This window comes from Peromyscus leucopus, chromosome 7 (genome assembly GCF_004664715.2).
Source record: "Peromyscus leucopus breed LL Stock chromosome 7, UCI_PerLeu_2.1, whole genome shotgun sequence".
Taxonomy (NCBI): domain Eukaryota; kingdom Metazoa; phylum Chordata; class Mammalia; order Rodentia; family Cricetidae; genus Peromyscus; species Peromyscus leucopus.
Genome location: NC_051069.1, coordinates 67,037,627 through 67,057,541, shown reverse-complemented (window position 1 = coordinate 67,057,541; position 19,915 = coordinate 67,037,627). Strand labels below are relative to the sequence as shown.

Here is a 19,915-nt window from a genome sequence, read left to right as displayed (position 1 = left end):
GCAAATGTGGCCTGGTATCTAAGCAACTCAGATTTTTGTCCCTGACCCCTAGTGGCCTTGGCTAGGCCACTGCAGCAGCTGCATCTGCAGGCTCAAGATGTCTACATCAGAAGGAAGGGCCACAAGACCGGGATCTTCCTAAGCAGGGAGGAGGACAAAGGCAGGCAGACCAGTTTCCACTGCCAGACTTAGGTCAGCTGCCACAGAACATAGGCTCAGGGCTTTAAGGAACTGAGGGGCAGGATGATGGAGAAGGGCAAGTACATGGACAGGAATCGCAGGTGAGAACTTACAAGTGACCCAGGAGCCTCTGGATGAGGTTGAATGAAATCAGAGACGCATGTGGAAAGCATCTGAAACAGAACAGTCAGCTCCCTCCACCAGCAAGGAGACGTTTTTTATATCATTTGAGAGGAATGAGCAAGAACCTTCACTGACAGAAGAGGGTGGGGGGATGTCAAGACAGTCTTTAAATGCAGGTATTAGATTCCACAGGCTACAGTCAACTCCATGCAGCCTGCAAAGCCACTAACTAAAAGGCTCCGAACATCCGTAACCTGGTCTGTTTACAGTTATGCTCATCACAAATGGTAAGCAGTAATCTTATTTCTTTGAGTGATTTCTGGTCATAGTGAAAGGAACAGGCAGTTTCTCCCTGGTCAGAGACAGGGCAGGATTTAGAGCATCGGTTTTCAACCTGTGAGTCGAGGCTCCTTTGCTGATAACTGCATATTTATTAGATGTTTATATCATGATTCATAACAGTAGCTAAATTACAGTTACAAAGTAGCAACGAAAATAATTTTATGGTTGGGGGGTCACCACAACACGAGGAACTGTATTAAAGGTCTCAGTGTTAGGAAAGGTTGCGAGCCACTGATGCAGATGGTAGTGAGGATGCATCTGGCTTGTGAGGCACAGAGAGGAAGTATTCTGAAGTCAGAGGTCTGCTGTCATGGGGTGGGGACAGCTCTGCTCTTGTAGGACCTGATTTCTGTATGCATTTAACTAACTCAAGATTATGGTATGTTGGAATGAGGGCGGGGTGTCATGCAAAACAAGACTTTGGAGACACTTAGGAGACTGGAGGATTCCTGGAGAAAGTGGCGTCCTAAGCTGAGAGCTCAGGTAGGCTGGACAGCTAGCAGAAATGGGGAAGACAGGGTGTTTCAGGCACAGACTAAGGGCATAACCAACAGAGAGACCAGGAAGTAAGAGTCCAGGCTGACTCAAAATATAAAAAGAGCAGCAGGGCGTTGGTGGTGCACACCTTTAATCCCAGCACTCTGGAGGCAGAGGCAGGCGTATCTCTGTGAGTTTGAGGCCAGCCTGGGCTACAGAGTGAGTTCCAGGAAAGGTGCAAAGCTACACAGAGAAACCCTGTCTCGAAAAACAAACATACTAAATAAATAAATAAATAAATAAATAAATAAATAAATAAATAAATAAATAAAGCAATTATAACTAGTGAGACTCAGGCCAGGCATGGTTGTACACACCTTTGACCCCAGCAGCTGGGAGGCATAGGCAAGGAGATCTTTGAGAGTTCAAGGCCAGCCTGGCCTAGAATTCCAAGGAAATCACCAGGGCTACATAGTGAGACCTTGTAGGGAGGGGGAGAGAGAGAAGGATGGAGGAAGGGAGGGAAGGAGGGAGGGAGACACACTCCAGACACACACAGGAAAGCCAGGGCCCTGGAGGTGGATGAGCCAGTGTACACATCCTCCTAGAGATAACACACTGGGCTCAAGACTGGAAAAATGGGTGAGGAACCAGTGTGGCAGAACCAAACAAGACTGGAGCTCATCCAGGGCATGCACCTTCAGCAGCTGCATGCTTCTGGCCTTCGAGATTCATGGGCAATGGAGAAGCAGACAGACTGACAGACAGGGTGAAGCTGTCTCAGGATTGAGCCAGGCTACTGAGCACTCAGCGAAAGCCAAGCTCGGGGCTCCTGCTTCTATTCCCTAGTGTGGACAGTGGCTGGAGCTGCCGCAGGAGACAGACAACACAGTTTTCTATCTGAGTCAGGAGGGCCCTGCTGTGTCCCAGGACCAGGCTTGTTAAAGTCTTCCAATGCATCTGAAAGCAATCGTCTTCGAGATTTGATACAGGTTTCAGCACTGTGGGCTCTATACTATTCTCATTTTTAGTTGAAGTCTGGCCCAAAGTGGGCTTTGACTTCAGTAGGGAATAAATAATAAAACATTCAAAGATATAAAAAGGGGGAGCTATAATGTAAACTACAACAAAACAATTTAGACTAAACACTAGGAAGAAGGGGGAGGGTGGTTATGGCACATGCAATCACCTATCACAAGCAATCACTCTGTAAATAAACATTTACTGGGGAACTGTACGTCCCGAAACAATGGCAACTGCCCGACACATCTCACGTTAACCACATCGCTTCACTGTATTCGGGCCACGTTGAGCGACTGACTTAAGTTTTGGCTATGACCCATCTTCTTAAACTAGAGGTCACATACTGAACGCTGGAGTCATGAAAAAGTCGGTGACGGTAAAAGGTGTCTGAATACACGATGACCAAAAATGAACTCCACATCAAATGTGGAGTGAGTCCAAGGTGCTGCTGCCTGGGGCCCTCCCCTTGCTCCATGACCCGTCACTGCGGCCTTGGTTCTGAACGTACACGTGAAGGCTGCACAGCCCACAGCATCGTGCCTTACAACCCCAACCACTGCCACCTGAAAACCCTCGGGGCAAGACGACTGGACAGTACAAACTGCATTTCTGCTGTACCAAGTCTTCTCCTTGTACAGAAATGTAATAGTTTACTTACGGAAAACAAAGACATTTAGTATTTTCCCACTATCATTCCTCAGCATGTAAATACCAAATTAGTATATCTTTGGATGCTATTGTTTTAGTATATTCTATTTTAAAAACTGCTGTTCAAGCTGCTGACATGGATTTCATTAAAACTAAAACAAAACAAAAAATTGCTGAATGAATTTTGGCTTGGGATTAGGACAGATTTCCAACAATTTCCCAAGTGGTCCTAAGTTAACTTCTGCCATTTTGTACTACATATTGATGCGAAGCAGAACCCTCAGTACTGAGGATGACACAATAAAACCAGTCAACTCTGAGAAACACTGAAGTTGCTCTACAGCTGGTGCTGTTAGAGCTCTTCCTGGTGTCCAAGGATACTCACGATTCCTGGAGGTACCCGGTATCACTACAGCATAGAACTAAGGGCATGATCTCACATGCTGCTCTCCACAGTAGACCCTCCAGAGTACACCCTCCTCCATAAGGTAGGCCTTTCACAGTAGGCCCTCTACACAGTAGACCCTCCATAAGGTAGGCCTGTCACACAGTAGGCCCTCCACAGAGTACACCCTCCTCCATAAGGTAGGCCTGTCACACAGTAGGCCCTCACCACTCTTCTCTCCAAGTTATTCTCAGCTCTAAAGATTCAGATGAAAAGCCAGCCACCTCCTAAGTCATCTAACTCTCCATGCCAGAAACAAATCTGCTTCTTCAACATCCCACAGAAGCTGCAAGTGGTAGATCATGCCTATAAATCCTAGGCGGAGGCAGGAAGGAGGATTGCAGTTCCAAGCCAGCCTGGACTACATAGAGACCCACTCTCAAAAACATCAAGTGAGGGCCAGAGAATATTCAGAGGGTAAAATGGTAAAATGGCAACCTGAGATCAATCCCTGAAACACACTCTCTTACTTTCTCTCTCTCTCCCCAAATGTAAATAATAATAATAATAATAATAATAATAATAATAATAATAATAATTTAAACAAGCTAGCCTGGGACCCTGCTCTAGCTGCTAGTATCACTTCTGGCTGACCACGATTAACGCAGCCCGCCCCCCTCACTGGGGAAATCCCTTTTATAATGACTCGAGGTTAGATACAGAGACTCACACTAATCAAAGTACAGAGAGTAAGTGACTATGCTGTGCTCAGGCCAGCCCTAAACAGGACATCTACATCACCTCTCCCCCAGAAGCTCAGGGAACATCACAGAGGAGGGAACTCTGAGATTCGGAGTCAGAGGTTGGGCGGCCGTAAAACAGTACCTTCCGGACATCAGGATGCTGTGCTCAGGAACTCACACAGCCGTGGCTGCCTGAGATCAAGCCAGTCAACATTCCAGCCTGAGTAGGGGGAGAGCATGAAGCCCCACCCCTAGAAGGGAAAGTCAGTTCTTTTTCTGAGATGTGCCCCCCCCCCGCCCCGCAGGTGGCCCATGCGCCAATGGGCCTACACGCATGCGTACACTGTGGACACTAAGGGGACTCCGGGATGTAGTGAGGGTGGGAAGAGGAGGAGGTATGGTCAAAACATTGTATGTATGTATGAAATTTTCAAAGAATAAAAATAAAATAAAAATACCAGCGTCCACAATGCCCTATTCTCCTAAATTAGCACATTAGCCAAGAGACATAAAGAGATTTAGACAAGCAGTTTCCCCGTATTGCTCTATTTCAATTTCTGTGAAAACTCCAGGAAGTCATTTAGACTTCCAGTCCTGGTAAACTTTAAGAGACCAGATTATTTCTAAATCCCTCCCCAGTCCCTAGATGCTGTAGATTTTTAAAACTTTATCTACCTCCACCAAAGCCACTGGCTACCTGAGGCTAGCTCCACTGTACTTCCAAACCCCCCTCCAGTCTGGCACTGGCACTGCCAGGTGAAATCTCTTCGGAAAATGTTCAGACTCCTCCGGGTGGCCACAGGGTCCACAGGGACAGTTCCCTGCTCCACCACTGATCCTCCTGACTCTCACTCCTCACATGACTCTCCATCCCCAAACAGCAAGCCTCTTTCCTCTTCTACCAGCCTGATTCCTGCAGCATCCTGGCTTTCCAATCTCATGAAAGTATCCTTGACTGGCCCCTGGCTCTCAACACCATCCTACCTCGGGCCTCACATTGAGTTATCTGTTCATTCAGTGTCCTCCATCAGACTCAGGCTGGCCTAGAATTCACTACACAGACCAGGCCAGCCTCAAACTCAAAGAGATCCACCTGCCTCTGCCTCCCAGTGTTGGGATTAAAGGTGTGCTCCACCACACCCAGCTAAGACTTACGTTCCCACGCTCTATAATGAGTGAATGTGCATGATCAATAAATTGGGTAGCCTTGTGGCTACTTAACCCAGCTCTGTCCACCCTTCCCCTGGGCATGATGCTAACCAAAATAAGGTTAAAAAGAGTGGCAAGTTCACTATTATTTTAATAATGGATATCTTCAGTACTTAGATACCAGTGTCGACTTTATTCCTTCTTTGGGAATAGTGCCACCAGACTGTTCTAGCGCAAACATATTCAACCTTGAAGCATATAGTGTGATACGCAAATAAACACCAGCTTTAAAATAGCAGTCATCATCACCCCTGGTCCTAGGCAGGTGGGATGAATGTCTAGCGATTCGAATGCTCCGTGGGCCGCCGCTGCTCTACTCTCTTGGCCTGGAGACATGCCCCATCCTCAGATCAGGTGGGCTCCTCAACTGGGAAGAATCGTGTAGTAGTCCAGTATTCTCAGGGATCTATCTCATCAGCATCACACAGCCACGTGCAGACTCAAGCACATGTCTGAAGGACACTTCGGAGAAATGTTTATGCAAATATTTGCCAGATACCTACACTACACCCAGAAAGCACACAGGTTCTGAAACACAGAGAAACTCTTGCCAGGCAGATTCTGAGCAACTGTGAAGAAGAAAAATACTGGTCAGTCTCGTTTTAAGAAAAAACTGAGACACACAAGAGGTTAAAACGTTGGACCAAGCAGCCAAGAAGGGGTCAGAACTCACAATTCAGCCAGAAGAATCAAAGAGGTGAGGTTTTGTCCCATGAAAAACAAGGCTTTTCTATTATCATTTTGCTTTGCTTTATAAATAGTGGGAATAGATACAGATATTAATGAGGAAGCTATCCAAATAAAACATGAAGCAGAGACGGGGCAAAAAAAGAGATGGACTAGAAAGCTGAGAGGAACAATCAGTGAGTGGGGAGAGGCACTGAAACCCTACCAACAAGACAGCCCATGAGCTATGGGAGCATCTACAAATGCTTACCCCACTGAAACCCTACCAAGAGACAGCCCATGAGCTATGGGAGTGTCTACAAATGCTGACCTCAAGCTTAGACTCTGGAGGCCCTTAAGTTATATCAGCCCCATGCAAAGTTCTATAGCTCAATGAAAAGTACGTGAACTAGGGCACAATGGTACGTACATAACTGAAATATCAATACCTGGGAAGTAGAGGCAGGATAAAGGAGCCTGCCATCATCGGGAGTGACATACAGAGTTTCGGGCCAGCCCAGGCTGTGTGTGAGACTCTGTCTCACAAACAAAACACAACAGCAGCTGCCTTACACAGGGTCCTGGATTCAGTTCCTAGTGCCACCAAAAAGGAAGCGGGGAGGGAGGATGGGGAGGAAGAAATGGAAGGGCTCAGTGTTCTCCAGTCACAGCCAACCTCCTTTGGGGTCACTAAGCCCACCCCAAACACTACTTGTTTTGAAAATGAAGCCACTACAGGAGTCACTGCGTTTCTAGGGACATGGAGGTCCTGATGTATCTGAAGAGTCTCCTTGGAGAAGCTCCCACCCATTTGGAGCAATTCTTTCTTGCAGGAAGAGCCCTTGAACAGAAAACACCAGCCAAGACAGTCATCATCAAGATAACGCCACTTGCCTCCTTTCAGCAGCTGCCTTAGGGGCTGGGCTTGGGCTGGGCTCTAGCTCAGTAGAGCCAATGATACTGGAAACTACGAGGCCAACAGACTGCCACTGCAAATAGCTGGGAGACCAATTTTCAAGAGGCTTTTAAGCAATATTTTCTACTCTGGGTAGCTACTTAAAATTCCTATCTGATTGCAGTCTTATGGTTGATGTGATTACTTGAATATTCAAAATAAATTTTAATGTTCTCCAAGCTAATTTGTACCAAGCGCACAAAGGCTGCATCACAGCCCAAGCTAAAATTGAAAGAGAGGAGGCTGTAACAGAGTTCTACGATCCTGCAACAGAAAATGGCTTAAAAGGTTTCCATCCGAGCCTGTGTGACCTAGGCCGTGCAATACGAAAACACGTTTCTTCGTTAAAATTCAACTAGATATCTATATCATAACTCTTATTTGAGTGTGGAGGTGAATGCAGTATGGCCACAATCAACATGTGCAGGCTGTTTTTCAAAGCCTGCTGCGATGTGCTATTAAAAAAAAAAAAGCAAACATAATAGTATTCATGTATTCATCTCTTCTGCAGACCGTGGCCAAGGTCAGGATGGTTTTATTATCTGATTCCTTGCTAATACATAAGCCATCATATGACTTGTGATTTTATTTTAGGAACGATGGTACTTTCAGGTCATCACAGTCCTGTCAGACGAACTGAGTGACTCGGTGCTCACCTAGAAAGAAGAAGTGCTGAGAAGATGAGGGATCCCAGGAGAACGGAAGGGAGAAGGTGCTTACGGCCACAACACTGGCTCAGCACAGCAGTCCTAACGGTGCCAGTAGCAGGACGATGACCTGGTGTTCCCCAAACGCTCAGGACTTACATGTCCACTCACCAGGGGCACTGAGAGGATGCTCCCCGGAGACTCTGGGTGTCTTTGCTACCCAGTGCAGCACACACCTCTCAGGCCTTACACCTTGTAAAGAAAACCCAATGGAGCCAGGGCCACACCAGGACACCAAGGCTGGATTCCCGAGGCCAAGACGACAGGAGACTGAGGATTCTCAACACAGGCTTCTTAGACCAGCAGAGCCGTGTCTGCACGCCTTCGGACTGAGAAGAGGACGAGGACCCCAGGCACACTTAAGTGAGCGCTCTACCACTGAGGCACGTCTCCAGCGCTGCCCTCCGATTCCACAGACAGAGCCGCCTGAAGACCAGAATATCTACAAAAGGAGTTAAGGGAAGAAAGGAAAGGCCACCCTCTTGAGCCCCGACCACAAGTGTTATTCCTGTCCACTTCTAGAGCTTTGCTTAGTTACTGTCAACAAAAGCTTTATGCTGTCACCAACCTCCCAGAATGTGATGGCTCTGACCTCCACTTGCCTTCTGAAGCACAGCTGCCCCCGTCTAAGTGACCGGGTCTTAGAGGCCAAGGCACCGCAAAGACCTAGGAAGCTCTGCAGCACCCTTCCGGACTTGAGACCAGGCTCTACTAGCTGTGGAGCTTTAAAGAGTGAAGTGACACTCCTGAACCTTAGTTCTCTTCTGTACACCTCAGGTTCTTATCTTGTAAGGTTCAGTGAGCTGTTCATTTCTGTTGGGCACTTCATCAAAGTGGCCTATGGTGAAAAACAACCCCATTTAGCACGCACCAATTGGTGTAGTCCCTTGCCAAGCGATGGCACAATTTATTCTGCTGCGCGACATCTGCCCTACTGGCTCTTCTAACCTGTTGCTATTATAAACAATGCTTTGAGTGGTGTCCTGTACAGAGGGAATTCTGTACTGCACTTACCAGTCAATACCCTACTTAGCTTCCACACATAAAACTGATGGTTCCGCCGGGCGGTGGTGGCGCACGCCTTTAATCCCAGCACTCGGGAGGCAGAGCCAGGCGGATCTCTGTGAGTTCAAGGCCAGCCTGGGCTACCAAGTGAGTTCCAGGAAAGGCGCAAAGCTACACAGAGAAACCCGGTCTCGAAAAACCAAAAAACAAAACAAAACAAAACAAAACAAAAAAAAAAAAAAACTGATGGTTCCAATGCCATTCAAAGTGGTTATAGTTATTATCCAAGCTCTCTACGCAAGTCGGGGTCTTGGGAAAGTGGCGTAACTTACCTGCCACAGTCCACACTTCAGTAAGTGTGGAACCTACATAGGTGTGTGGCTAACTTGGGAGCCACTGCTCTAAAATGCTTCCTACAGCCTGCCTTACTTAGATGCAGACAAGATGCACCTCAGATCATAACGTCGATATTTCCAAGTTCGGTCAGAAACAATTGCTAATTTTCAGTTGTGTGAATCAACTAACCAAGGGCTGACTGAGGTGTCAGCCACCTCTGTAAATATTAATTTGTTTCTTCTCCAAAGAAGCAGGTGTGCCTTCAACACTAGCCCTGGGGACACACCATATTGCTGAAGTCCCAGAGAAACAAATGAGTAATTACTGAATTTGGTATCCTGAGAATATTCTTTAAGGAAGGAGAATTCATAACAATCACTTTGTCCCAGCATTTACTGTGCCAAGACAAAGCGGGAACAGCGCTCTTGGTTCCAGAAACTCAAAGCACATTCCCTGACCAATTCCCCACATGGTTCCAATGAAGCCTGTCCAAAATGGCTTCCTAGAGTTAGTAACAAGAATCTAAGTGTTAAGCAGGGGAAGAGGAAGGGGCAACAGGAGAAATCAACCAGTAGAAACCACAACCAGCATGTGTGGGAACTTCTAGCCTCGTATAGTAACTAAGAATATACTTGTGAAAATCACAAGTATGTTTCTAGAAAAATGGTTATTCTAGTTAGAAAAAGCAAGACAGAATCAACACTGAAAAATCTTACAACAAAAATAACAAGCTATGTTCTGAACCCCAAACAATGTGAGATGTTAAGCCCAAAGCACTAAAGTCTAACTCGCAATAAAGAGTACTAGGGTACCCCTTATTTCCTGGATACAATTCCAACTGAACGTCACACACAACTGGAGGGGAAGGAAGGGACAGACAGGAAGGACAGGAAATTAGCTTTTTTGTATATTTGTGCACGTGTGGGTTTGTGGAAGCCAGAGGACATCATAATACCATTATTCCTTGCGGCCCCCCTTTGGGGGTAGGGGAGCACAACAAGGTCTCTCATTGGTGTAGAACTTTCCCAGGCATCAAGGCTAGATGGTCAGGGAGTTCCAGGGACCTGCCAACCAATGTGTCCTTAGTGCTGAGAGTGAAAATGGGTGCCGTCACCCCCTGCCTGGCTCGCACCCCCAGCCACGGGTTCTGAGTTGCTCACTCAGTTCCTCAGGCTTGCAAGGAAAGCCATCTCCCTAACCAGGAATTTAAATCTCTAAAAATTCACCAAGTAGGACTGTTTTAAACCCAGGGGCCACACAATGCTTAAAATAGATGACTACAAGTCAACAAAAAATGTCCCCATGGGGCAAACATGCCAATGGGAACCAAAGTTGGGTGACAGTAACATTTATGGTTGAAGTCAGGGACTGGGAGAGAGGGTCCTATCTCAACACATGGTCATACAACAAGTTGCTTCTCTAGGCTGAACCCTCATCTCCTAGGGTAACGCTTCAAGCTCCAGAAGCCAAGCCTAGCAGCAATCTGCTTCCACGACTTCAATTTTACCTCCAGTTGTAATGTCTTTCTAAGACCTAAAAGATCTCAAGTTTCACCCTCTAGCCACCGTCAAACAGAAACAAAGGGTTGATTCTTGGTAAAAATGAAACTAAGACATGTTCACTTCTTCCTTTCATTTTTAAAGAGGGGGAGAGAGAGAGAGACCAGTGCTCAGAGCTGATTTCTCATGTTTGGTGGCATGTGAAGACAAGGAACCATGCGGTCAGTTCAACACACCAATGTGAAACACTCGTGCCTTTTCACACTTGAATGCTGGTTAGCATGTGTGTGCTTTAATTCTGCATCCCAAGCCTGTGTTTCAGTCTATAATGTGCACCATTATGTGGGGTAAGGCAGACTGTTACCTCTCCACATTCTCAGGCCCTCTCCACATCCCAAGCCTCCATCCCAGCCAACCCATCCTATACATGCTGATAAGATTCCTATTTCTTAAGCATAGCACTCAATATATTTCTTCTAGTTTAAAAAAAGGAACCATTGTAACATTCTGTTACTGAACACCTCAGAAGAGAAAACAGGATCCGGCATCAGAAACATCTAGGCTGCATGAGTCATGACCTTGGACAAGTATCTAAACTGAGCATCCTTTTTTTTCCCCTCCCAATTCATATGCATTGGTGTTTTGCCTGCATGGTGGTTTCGGGTACCCTGGAACTGGAGTTACAGGCAGTTGTGAGCTGCCATGTGGGTGGTGGACATTGAACCCAGGTCCTCTGAAAGAACAGCCAGTGCTCTTAACTGCTGAGCCAGCTCTCCAACCCCAAGCATCTTATTATTAAGTGAGAATGTTCTGGTATCAATTAATGAGGCCTGAGATCCGCTCTCAGGAAGTGATCTAATAGTCTGATAGAACAACTCAATAATTTAAGTTGTTATTACAGCAAAGCCAGACTAACGTTCTGCTTCTGCCGTCTTACCAGCTTCGGTCACCTGCACTTCCTTCTTGCCCAATGACTCCACACATGTTCACTCTCCAAACTTCCCCTAACTTATTTTCGACACACTGGTGTTAATGCAAGCCCCCCTAAAGGCACAGCATCCAGTTAGGTGTGGCAAGAGTCAACCCACTGTTGGGATGGATACCAAGTTATCCAACTCTTCCCAGTGATTGCTTAAAGTGGCCAAGGCTTAACTTAAGCACCTCAAGGGGGAATCCAGTCGCTGGTAGAGTCATCTTGCAAAATGAGCCTAAGGACAGAACCTGTATCTCAGAGGGCTGTAGGGAAGTAGAGCAAAGGTCTTGCTTTCAAGGCCCTTACAGGGGTGTGAGGTTAAGCTAATTCTCCCTGCACCAAAAGCATCCTGACCAATTCAGCACTGCTACAAACTGCAGTATTTGACAGACAGTTGTGCCGTGAAGCACGCAGACACACACCCCAGAAATATACCTCTGACTCCCTTTTGTGTAAAGAATAAAAGTGTGTACAAAGAGGCTCAAAATGTAAGCCAAATCAAGAAGGGCTTTGGCATCAGGAACCACTTCACTCATCTTTGGATGCAAACACCCCATCCACACACACATTTCATACAAACCAGCTAAAGAAAGCCAGCAAGTTAATAACAATAAGACGTGGATTGGGGCGATGGCTCGGTTGGAACACTTGCCTAGCATGCTGAAGCCCTGGGTTCCACCCCAGCACAGCACAAAGCAGATGTGTTAGCCTAGGCCTACTATCCCAGTGCTCAAAAAACAGAGGCAGGAGGACCAGAAGTTGAAGGTCACCTGCAGAAACTGGTAAGCAGAGGCAAGCCTGGACTACATGAGAGCCTGTCTTAAAACAAATGAATCAAGAAAAGGATAAATAAATAGACAAACATATTTTAGGCAGCTTTGAGAAACAGCCGATTGTTAATCCTGGAAGGTTTAAGGGTTTTTAAAGTTACCAAACAGCACGATTACATAAATGCCATACAGGTGCCTAGAGGCGATCCAACGGCAGCGCAAGGATGTGGCCAGGGTGGGAACGCTGCTTGAGATAGACAGGGCTGGGTGAATTTAGAAAACCAACATCTCTAGGCTTTAGCTCCCAATTCTAAACAAACAAACAAACAAAACGGTGGGTGATGAGACTCCCCAAGGGGACCCTGGGACGTGCAAAGAAATACTTAGCAAATAGGTTCTCTTATCATTAGTCCATGAAACAGGGCTGATGAAGTAGCTCAGAGGAAAGGTTTGCTGAGCATGTGTGACATTCTGGGTTCAACTCCCCGCATCAAGAAAGGCAGGGAGAGAGGCCAGGGAGAAGGGCAGACAGGAGAACTGGAAGGGAATGCATGTAGGGAAAGCCAGACAGCTAAGGGGAGGTGGTCTATGGTGACCATGAGTTGGCAGGCCAAAGGAGAATCATATATATATAGGGAAGGCTAGTGAGTGGTAGAGAAAAAGGCAACATATATGCTCTACTCTGCCACGGTCCCTGGGAGACAAGGTAAGCAAGTCTGCCTTGATTTGTGTATATACTTCACATTGGAAATAAAACACAAGAGTGAGTACTTCACCTCTAAAAGCAGCACAAGCAGTAATTATGGCTAACGCAGAGGAGGAAAGTACTGGGGGAAAGGCTTCTGCTAACAGCAGACATCCCAGGGCTAAGGTCCTGGCCAAGAGAAACACTGTTAATCCCAGGAAAGTAAAAGGAAACATTTATCAAACCACTATTTAGCAGACAACCAGTTTGGTTCTTTCATTTATAGTCTCTCAAAAACCACCTAATAAATTAGCAACATGGAACCCGGTTTACTGACAAGGAAACCCAGTCAAGCAAGTACAGTGTTTGAACTTACGAGATACCTATTCTGAAAAATCTGACAGCCATGCTTCCCTTCATTTTTCTTTCAAGTTTACCCTACATTCTGTGAAAGTGTGTAACATTTCCCCTTTTGTCTTCAGTTCAAAACTGAAAGAAAATGCAAAATGAGATGGCCTACAGAAAGTTCTCCACGGTGATGTTATAATCAGGAGAAAAATCTCAAAAGGTACGTAAGTAGCATTTCTTTCAAGGTCGCCGGCAGTACCTGGGCTGAACTGATAAATGATCCACGTGTAGCCAACCGTAAATGGAAATCTAAAGTGTGCGTTCACCTAATGCAAAGCCAGCTGTAGATTCTGACCCAAATGCCGTGGCCTGAGACTTGCAAGCAACAAAAGTACAAACCAACAGGTTAGAGGAACAAATTACAAAGCCAACAGGCAACACTGGCCCTCCCGTATAACTGTAAGAAACACTTCCTGCCACCGGCCCTGACATTAAAAAACAGAGAATCTGAGCTAGGGAGAGGTTGATCGCTCCCCACAATTTCTCATCAGACACCTCTCGGGTGTCCAATTAATGAGTCACGCATTGCATTCTTTCAATCGCCCTCTCCCCTTACGAAAAGTCGGCCAATGCATCCTTCAAATTTGCAATCAAGGAGCCTAGAGATGAGCATAACTCACAATCGTGAGCGGGTACGCTACCAAGTTCAAAGGTGCCGAAGGGCTTCAAGTTCATTTAAAAAGAACAACTCTCCCTCTGGGCGTTACTATCTGCACCCCAAGGATTGGGGAAAGGGAAACCTTGCTGGCAGGGAAACAATTAAGGGCACTTTTCCTAAAACTCCCGAGCAGTGCACACTATGGATCCGCTGACTCCAGGCCGCTGCCTACAGCGCAGCGCCCGAGTCCCCACCCTCGCGGGGCAAGCAGGGCTGCTAAATGTAAGGCAGGCAGAGTGGTCGCCGGCTAGCGAGGGTCCCTGGCAGCGGCAAAAGAGAGGAAGGCAGGGAAAGGCCGGCGCGCGGCCCCGGGCGCCCGGTGCCGCCCGGACCCGCGCGGGCTCCTGCTCAGCAGCCCTTGCTGCCGCCTGGAGAAAGCTCTGCGGAAGATCCTAGCGCGCCGCCATCCCTCCCTGCGATCTCCGCGCCTGTCAGCGCGCCAAAGTGGCTGCCACCCACGAACAGGTGCGACAGCATCCCGGCAGAGCCCCGCTCGGCCCGCGCCCCGCGCTCGCCCGGCCCCAGTCGGTGCCTGCGGTCCTCCACCCCAATCCCTCCCCCCGCCGCCGCCCGCCGCCGCCAGCCCAGCTCGGACCTCACGGCGCCAGCAGCCCGGCCGCGCCCCGGTGCCACGGCACCCGCCAAGTTCCTAGAGCAAGCGGCTCACCTCTCGGCCGGAGCGGCGGCGGGGAGCACCGGGCGGGAGCAGGAGCGCGCGAGCAGGAGGATGTGCAAGCGGGCGCGGGAACAGGAGCGAGCGGCTGCCGCGATGCAAGAGGAAGGCGCCCGGCAGCTTCAACCCCGGCGTGGGCTGACCGTGACGTCACAATGGCGCGGCCAGCCAATCCGCGCCCGGAGGCTGGATCAAGCGCTATGATGTCATGCGGCCTGGGAGCCAATCCTGGAGCGATAGAACTTTCGTGATTGTAAATTCCAGAATCCGATGCGGTGCTCAGCGCAGGCCGGGGTTGGTCCCCTGTGGTTCACGTGTCTCGGAGCAGTTTTCTGGCTTCTTCCTAATAAGCCTGCGTGGGACGCAGAGTCTGCGCAATAGCCTCAGTGAAGTTCTAGATGCCCTGAACTCTTTCCAGCATCCGGGGGCAGGGTCCTGGTGCGGCGTTTTTTGGCAGGTGCCCATCTCCCTAACGGGCTTCGACACCATTCTGAAAGGGACCCAGTTCACAGTTTGGGGCTGCGGTTGGGCAAGATGAAGCAACAACAAAAATCACTTGGAACTTTGTAACGGTAATTCTTGGATGGATTGCTCACACATTATTGGGAATTTTGATTCTTCCACTCTATGAAACTATCAGTCTTGTAATGGAGAAGTTGGTAGAGTAATGTCTTTCAGCTGGGCAAATTTAAACACTTAAAAGGGAATCGGACACAAACATGAAAGTCTTTCTGGTTTTTGCTGCTGTTTTATAATGCAGGGCCTTCTTCATCTCAAGTATCATACAACTCCCATTTCAAGCACTAGAAATTTAACCTCGTGTGTGTGTGTTGTGTGTGTGTGTGTGTGTGTGTGTGTGTTAGTTCACAGTCTCACACCTATTGACATAACACAGCCAACTATTCAATGTAGGCACTTTCGTTTATAGGGTAATGTTTATCATGTACCAGCAATACTTCAGGACCTAAACCTTTGTAATAGGAGTACAGATAAACTATATACACATTAGATAATTTAAACATACACAAATTGCTGTTGTAACAGTCGCCATTCACTTCTACAAACACTAAGGACCACCTTCCCTGAAGCAGTGCAGAGTGCTAATCATTCATAACATGGATATCTACATATACAGAGTGTTGTTCAAGTGGCATGTAAAGACATATTTTGATGGGACAGGAGTAAATTTCCTTTATTATCACTCTTCCTCCTGTCTCCTAAGAGACTTGCTAACTTTTCTGCCCTATATGTTCTTTCCTTTTTGAGTTTTAAGTTTTCAAATTGAAATTAAAATTCAATCTCAAGTTTTATACCATACTCAACTGTTTATATTGTCTCCACCAATAAAATGTTTTAAGCCCATACGGCCAAAATATTTGTATTTACTTTAATTACAAACAGTAAGGAAATACTTGTCTTAGGGTTTCTATTGCTGTGAAGAGACACCATGACAACAGGAACTCATAAAGGAAAACATTGAATTGGGATGGCTCACTTACAGTTTCACAAGTTCAGTCCATTGTTGTCATGGTGAGATATGGGAGCATGCAGACAGACATGGTGAGGGAGAAGTAGCTGAGAGTCCTACATTTTACAGGCAACAGGAAATGATCTGTGACACTGAGCGAAACTTGATCAAAAGAGACCTCAACGTAGGCCCCCACAGTGAGAAACTTCCTCCAACAAGGCCACACCTACTTCACAACAAGGTCACACCTCCCAATAGTGCTATTCCCTTTGGGGGGCCATTTTCTTTCAAACCACCACAAAATCAAACACCAAATAATGCTTTTCTTACTTTGAAATAAAATAAAGTTATATTTTCTTCCCATCATTTAAAGGATGTCTTTGCACACGCAGTTAGCCCATATTTGTGGTGATATTTTATTTGTGCTGAAATGTGATATTTTATTTGTATGTTAATAATAAAGTTTACCTGGAGATCAGAGGTCACCGAGAGCTATAAACAGAAGTCAGGCAGTGGTGGCACATGCCCTTAGTCTGATCACAGGGCAGGCAGAGTCTCTGTGTTCAAGGACATAGCCAAGTGTGGTGACACATGCCTTCAATCCCAGTACGAACCATAGAGACCTGGAGGTCTGTATAGACAGTCAGTGATGAGGAAGTGTGGTTGCTGGGCTTAGAGCCAATAAAAAGGCAGAACAGGAAGGCAATAAAGGTACAGGCTAGACAGGAAGAAGCCTCTCGGGAAGCTATGGTGAGATGGTGAGCTAAGGTTAGTTGGCACCTATTGCTCTACAGCTTATACCTCTGCATTTGGCTCTGTGTTTCTTATCTAATAAGACTGTTTAGAAATTCGTCTACACATATTCATTGTATTTGTTCCCTAGCTGTATTGTCTCAATCTCTGGGGTGCTTTAAAGATCACAACTTGAGATTGTAAACACCACTGAAAGGAGAAACATGCTAGATTTGCTGCATCATTTGCACAGACCTTAGCAGACCCTGGTGAGTGACAAGAAGTCTCTAACCTTGTTTGGAATGGGTGAAGGATAAAATCAGCAGTGTCACACTCGCTCCTGTTTCAGCTCCACTTCCTACCCTATCCAGCATTTGAACTCATCTCAAGGCTATTAGCAAGGCCATACTCTCATCTTCCTCAAGCAGAGCCTTAGGGTTTCCAGTATGTCGACGGTTCCCAACCTTCCTAATGCTGGTGCGGTTCCTCGTATTGTGGTGACCCACAATCATAGTATTTTGTTGCTACTTCATAATTCTAATTTTGCTGCTTTTATGAATTGTAAGTATCTGATATGCAGGATTTCTAATATTTGACCACAAAGGGGGTCTTGACCCATAGGTTGAGAACCCCAGCAATATACACTTACCTATGCAATCAGTGGCAAGCAGGGCCTTCTCTGCCCCAGCAGCTAAATTTACACCACCGAGTGTGAAATGACCACCCTCACAGCTATACTTCTGGTAGTTTAAATGTAATTGACCCCCATCATCTCAGGGAATGGCACTATTAGGAGGTGTGGCCTTGTTGAAGTAGGTGTGGTCTGTTGGAGGAAACATAGGGGTGGGCTTTGAGGTCTCCTATGCTCAAGCTATGCCTAGTTGAATTCACTTCCTGTTACCTGCCATCAAGATGTAGGACTTTCAACCTCCTCTCCGATAGCATGTCTGCTTGCACACTGCCATGTCCCATCATGATGATAATGGACTGAACCTCTGAACTACAAGCCACCTCAATTAATGTTTTCCCTTATAAGAACTGCCGTGGTCTTGGCGTCTCTTCACAGCAATAGAAACCCTAAGACATCCCTGTTTCAGTAACTTTGGATTCAAGTGTAAATCTGCAAGAAAGGCACAGAACTGGTATAACTTCCCATCTTAACTATTTTTTCCCAAATAGAAATGAACCTATGATCAATGCCAGGCTTACTAAATAATGGAATTCAAGGGAAGTGTTTTGGGTACCACAGAATTGGGTTCTTGGTCATCAGAACTATGAGGCTGTCCTGAAGCCATTGCTGCCCTTTTACCCATCATATGTGATCCAAGGTAATTCCTTGGTAAAACTCACATGGTAACATCAAAAAAAAAAAAAAAGCATCACATTTTCTCCATTAAATACTGATTTTCCTCTTTATTTACTTTTAAATTATGGTAGCACCCCTCCCCCCAGTCTTTATCACTGGGACTAGATCTAGGGAAGAGATTATTTAATATCCTGGCTAATTTGTTTTATTGCGATAGCAGCTGCAGTTGAATTAAAAATTCAATTAACAGTTTCATTATAATACAATTCTAATTACTAAAACTGCTACTGTCTCATTAGGAGATATTTGCATGACATAACAAAACCTGTCTTTAAAATGTCAGTCTCTGGACATTTCAAAGTTGCCTAGAATCTAGGACGACTGTTGTTTTATACTAAGGACAACACAGATCCATCTATTGAGCTCGCTCTCTTGCTTCTTTCTCTCCTCTTGACCTCCTCTCTTTCTCTCTTGTGTCTTCTCTCTGTTTTTCAGTTCTGTGTAGTACTACCAACTTCATATCTCAACAGAGAATTAAAGCCCAAATCCTAACAATCGCCTTTGGACTTTATTTAACATGTTGCTATTTCTCTATCCTTCTAAAATTATCTGCCTTCTGTGGGGGGCCAAGAAAGCCTTGAGTGAATGTGTAAGGAGTGAATGGAGTCCTGAGTAAATGTGCATTATTGACAAGGCCCAATGCCTCAGACCCAAGGGATCTGGCAAAGCCTTCATCTGGGTGAGGCTCAGAGGCATGGCAAGGCCTTTCTCTGGTCCAAGTGTGAGTGTGAATGAATGATTAACCTGTGTGTGCAAAAATTAGCAACTGCAGCTTCCTCCTCCAGGATGACTGCAGATTGAGACTGCTCTCGTCCAGAGACCTCCTCTAAGAGACTAGATAGCCTCTCCTGTGCATAATAAGGGAGGTCCCAGGTTGATAGGTGGTGCTGGTCCATCAAAGGGCCATGTTCCTTCTGATCCCAGCTTTTCTGTACGTGTGTCTGTCCATTCTTCATTCCCTCATCACCCCTGTCAGGTTTCCAGGACTAAGCCATGACGGACACTGTGGCCTTTCCCAGACAATAGCCTCCTTCCTACTCCTTGTACTGAGCAAGCGGCAGACCACCTCAAGAGCCTTGCTCTTGTTGGTTTCTAAGCCTCCAAGGATTTAACCTAGACATCCCGAAGGCTGCAACTTTGTTTCACTGTGATCTTGGCATAAACACCACCTCCTCCGGAAGCAAGAGACGTTTTTCTGCCACTCCATCCTGTCGCCTTCTTGGACTCCTGTTTTCTGGAGCTTTTCTTCGCGATTCGGTGTTATTCCTTAGCGCTCATCACTATTTGACACACCACATCTGCTTTTTATTATTTATTATCCTGTCGTCTAATAAGCTTACTGAAGGCACAGCCTCTACTCGGTTTCAGACTGTGTCCCGGACTCAAAGCAATACAATTAGGGGGATGTGAAGACTGACAGAGAGATGGCTCAGCACTGAACAACACTTGCTGCTCCTGCAGAGGACCTGGGTGTAAATCCCTGCAATCACATCAGGCAGCTCACAAACATCCGTATTTCCAGTCCCAAGGGATCTGGCACTCTCTGGCCTCCTCACACACATGCACACATGTAACACACATTAACTCATGTGAGCACACATGTATATACCCATATAAGTAAAAATACCTTTTAAAAAAATCTTAAATTTGTATTAATTTGAATATCAAGCGCTATTATATTTATTGCAATAATTAGTCACATTTTGGGGGCTGGAGAGCTAGCTCAGCCGTTGTGGTAGGTTGACAGGAAACGGCCCCCAAAGGGAGTGGCACTATCGGGAGTTGTGGCTTTGCCGGAGTAGGTGTGGTCTTGTTAGAGAAAGTGTGTCACTGTGGAGGCGGGCTCTCAAGCCACGCCCAGTGAGACAGACCACTTCCTGTTGT

At 46.5% G+C, this 19,915-nt stretch overlaps 1 protein-coding gene across 1 annotated transcript in view; it reads right to left on the bottom strand.

Moving 5' to 3' along the window:
- Positions 1 to 14,616, bottom strand: part of Elovl5 (ELOVL fatty acid elongase 5) — a 71,123-nt gene extending 56,507 nt beyond the window's left edge. Inside the window, exon 1 of the mRNA XM_028859835.2 lies at positions 14,460 to 14,616. The gene's annotated coding sequence lies outside the window, so the exon portion shown is untranslated. The remainder of the gene's footprint in view (positions 1 to 14,459) is intronic.
- Between the last annotated feature and the right edge of the window lie 5,299 nt (positions 14,617 to 19,915).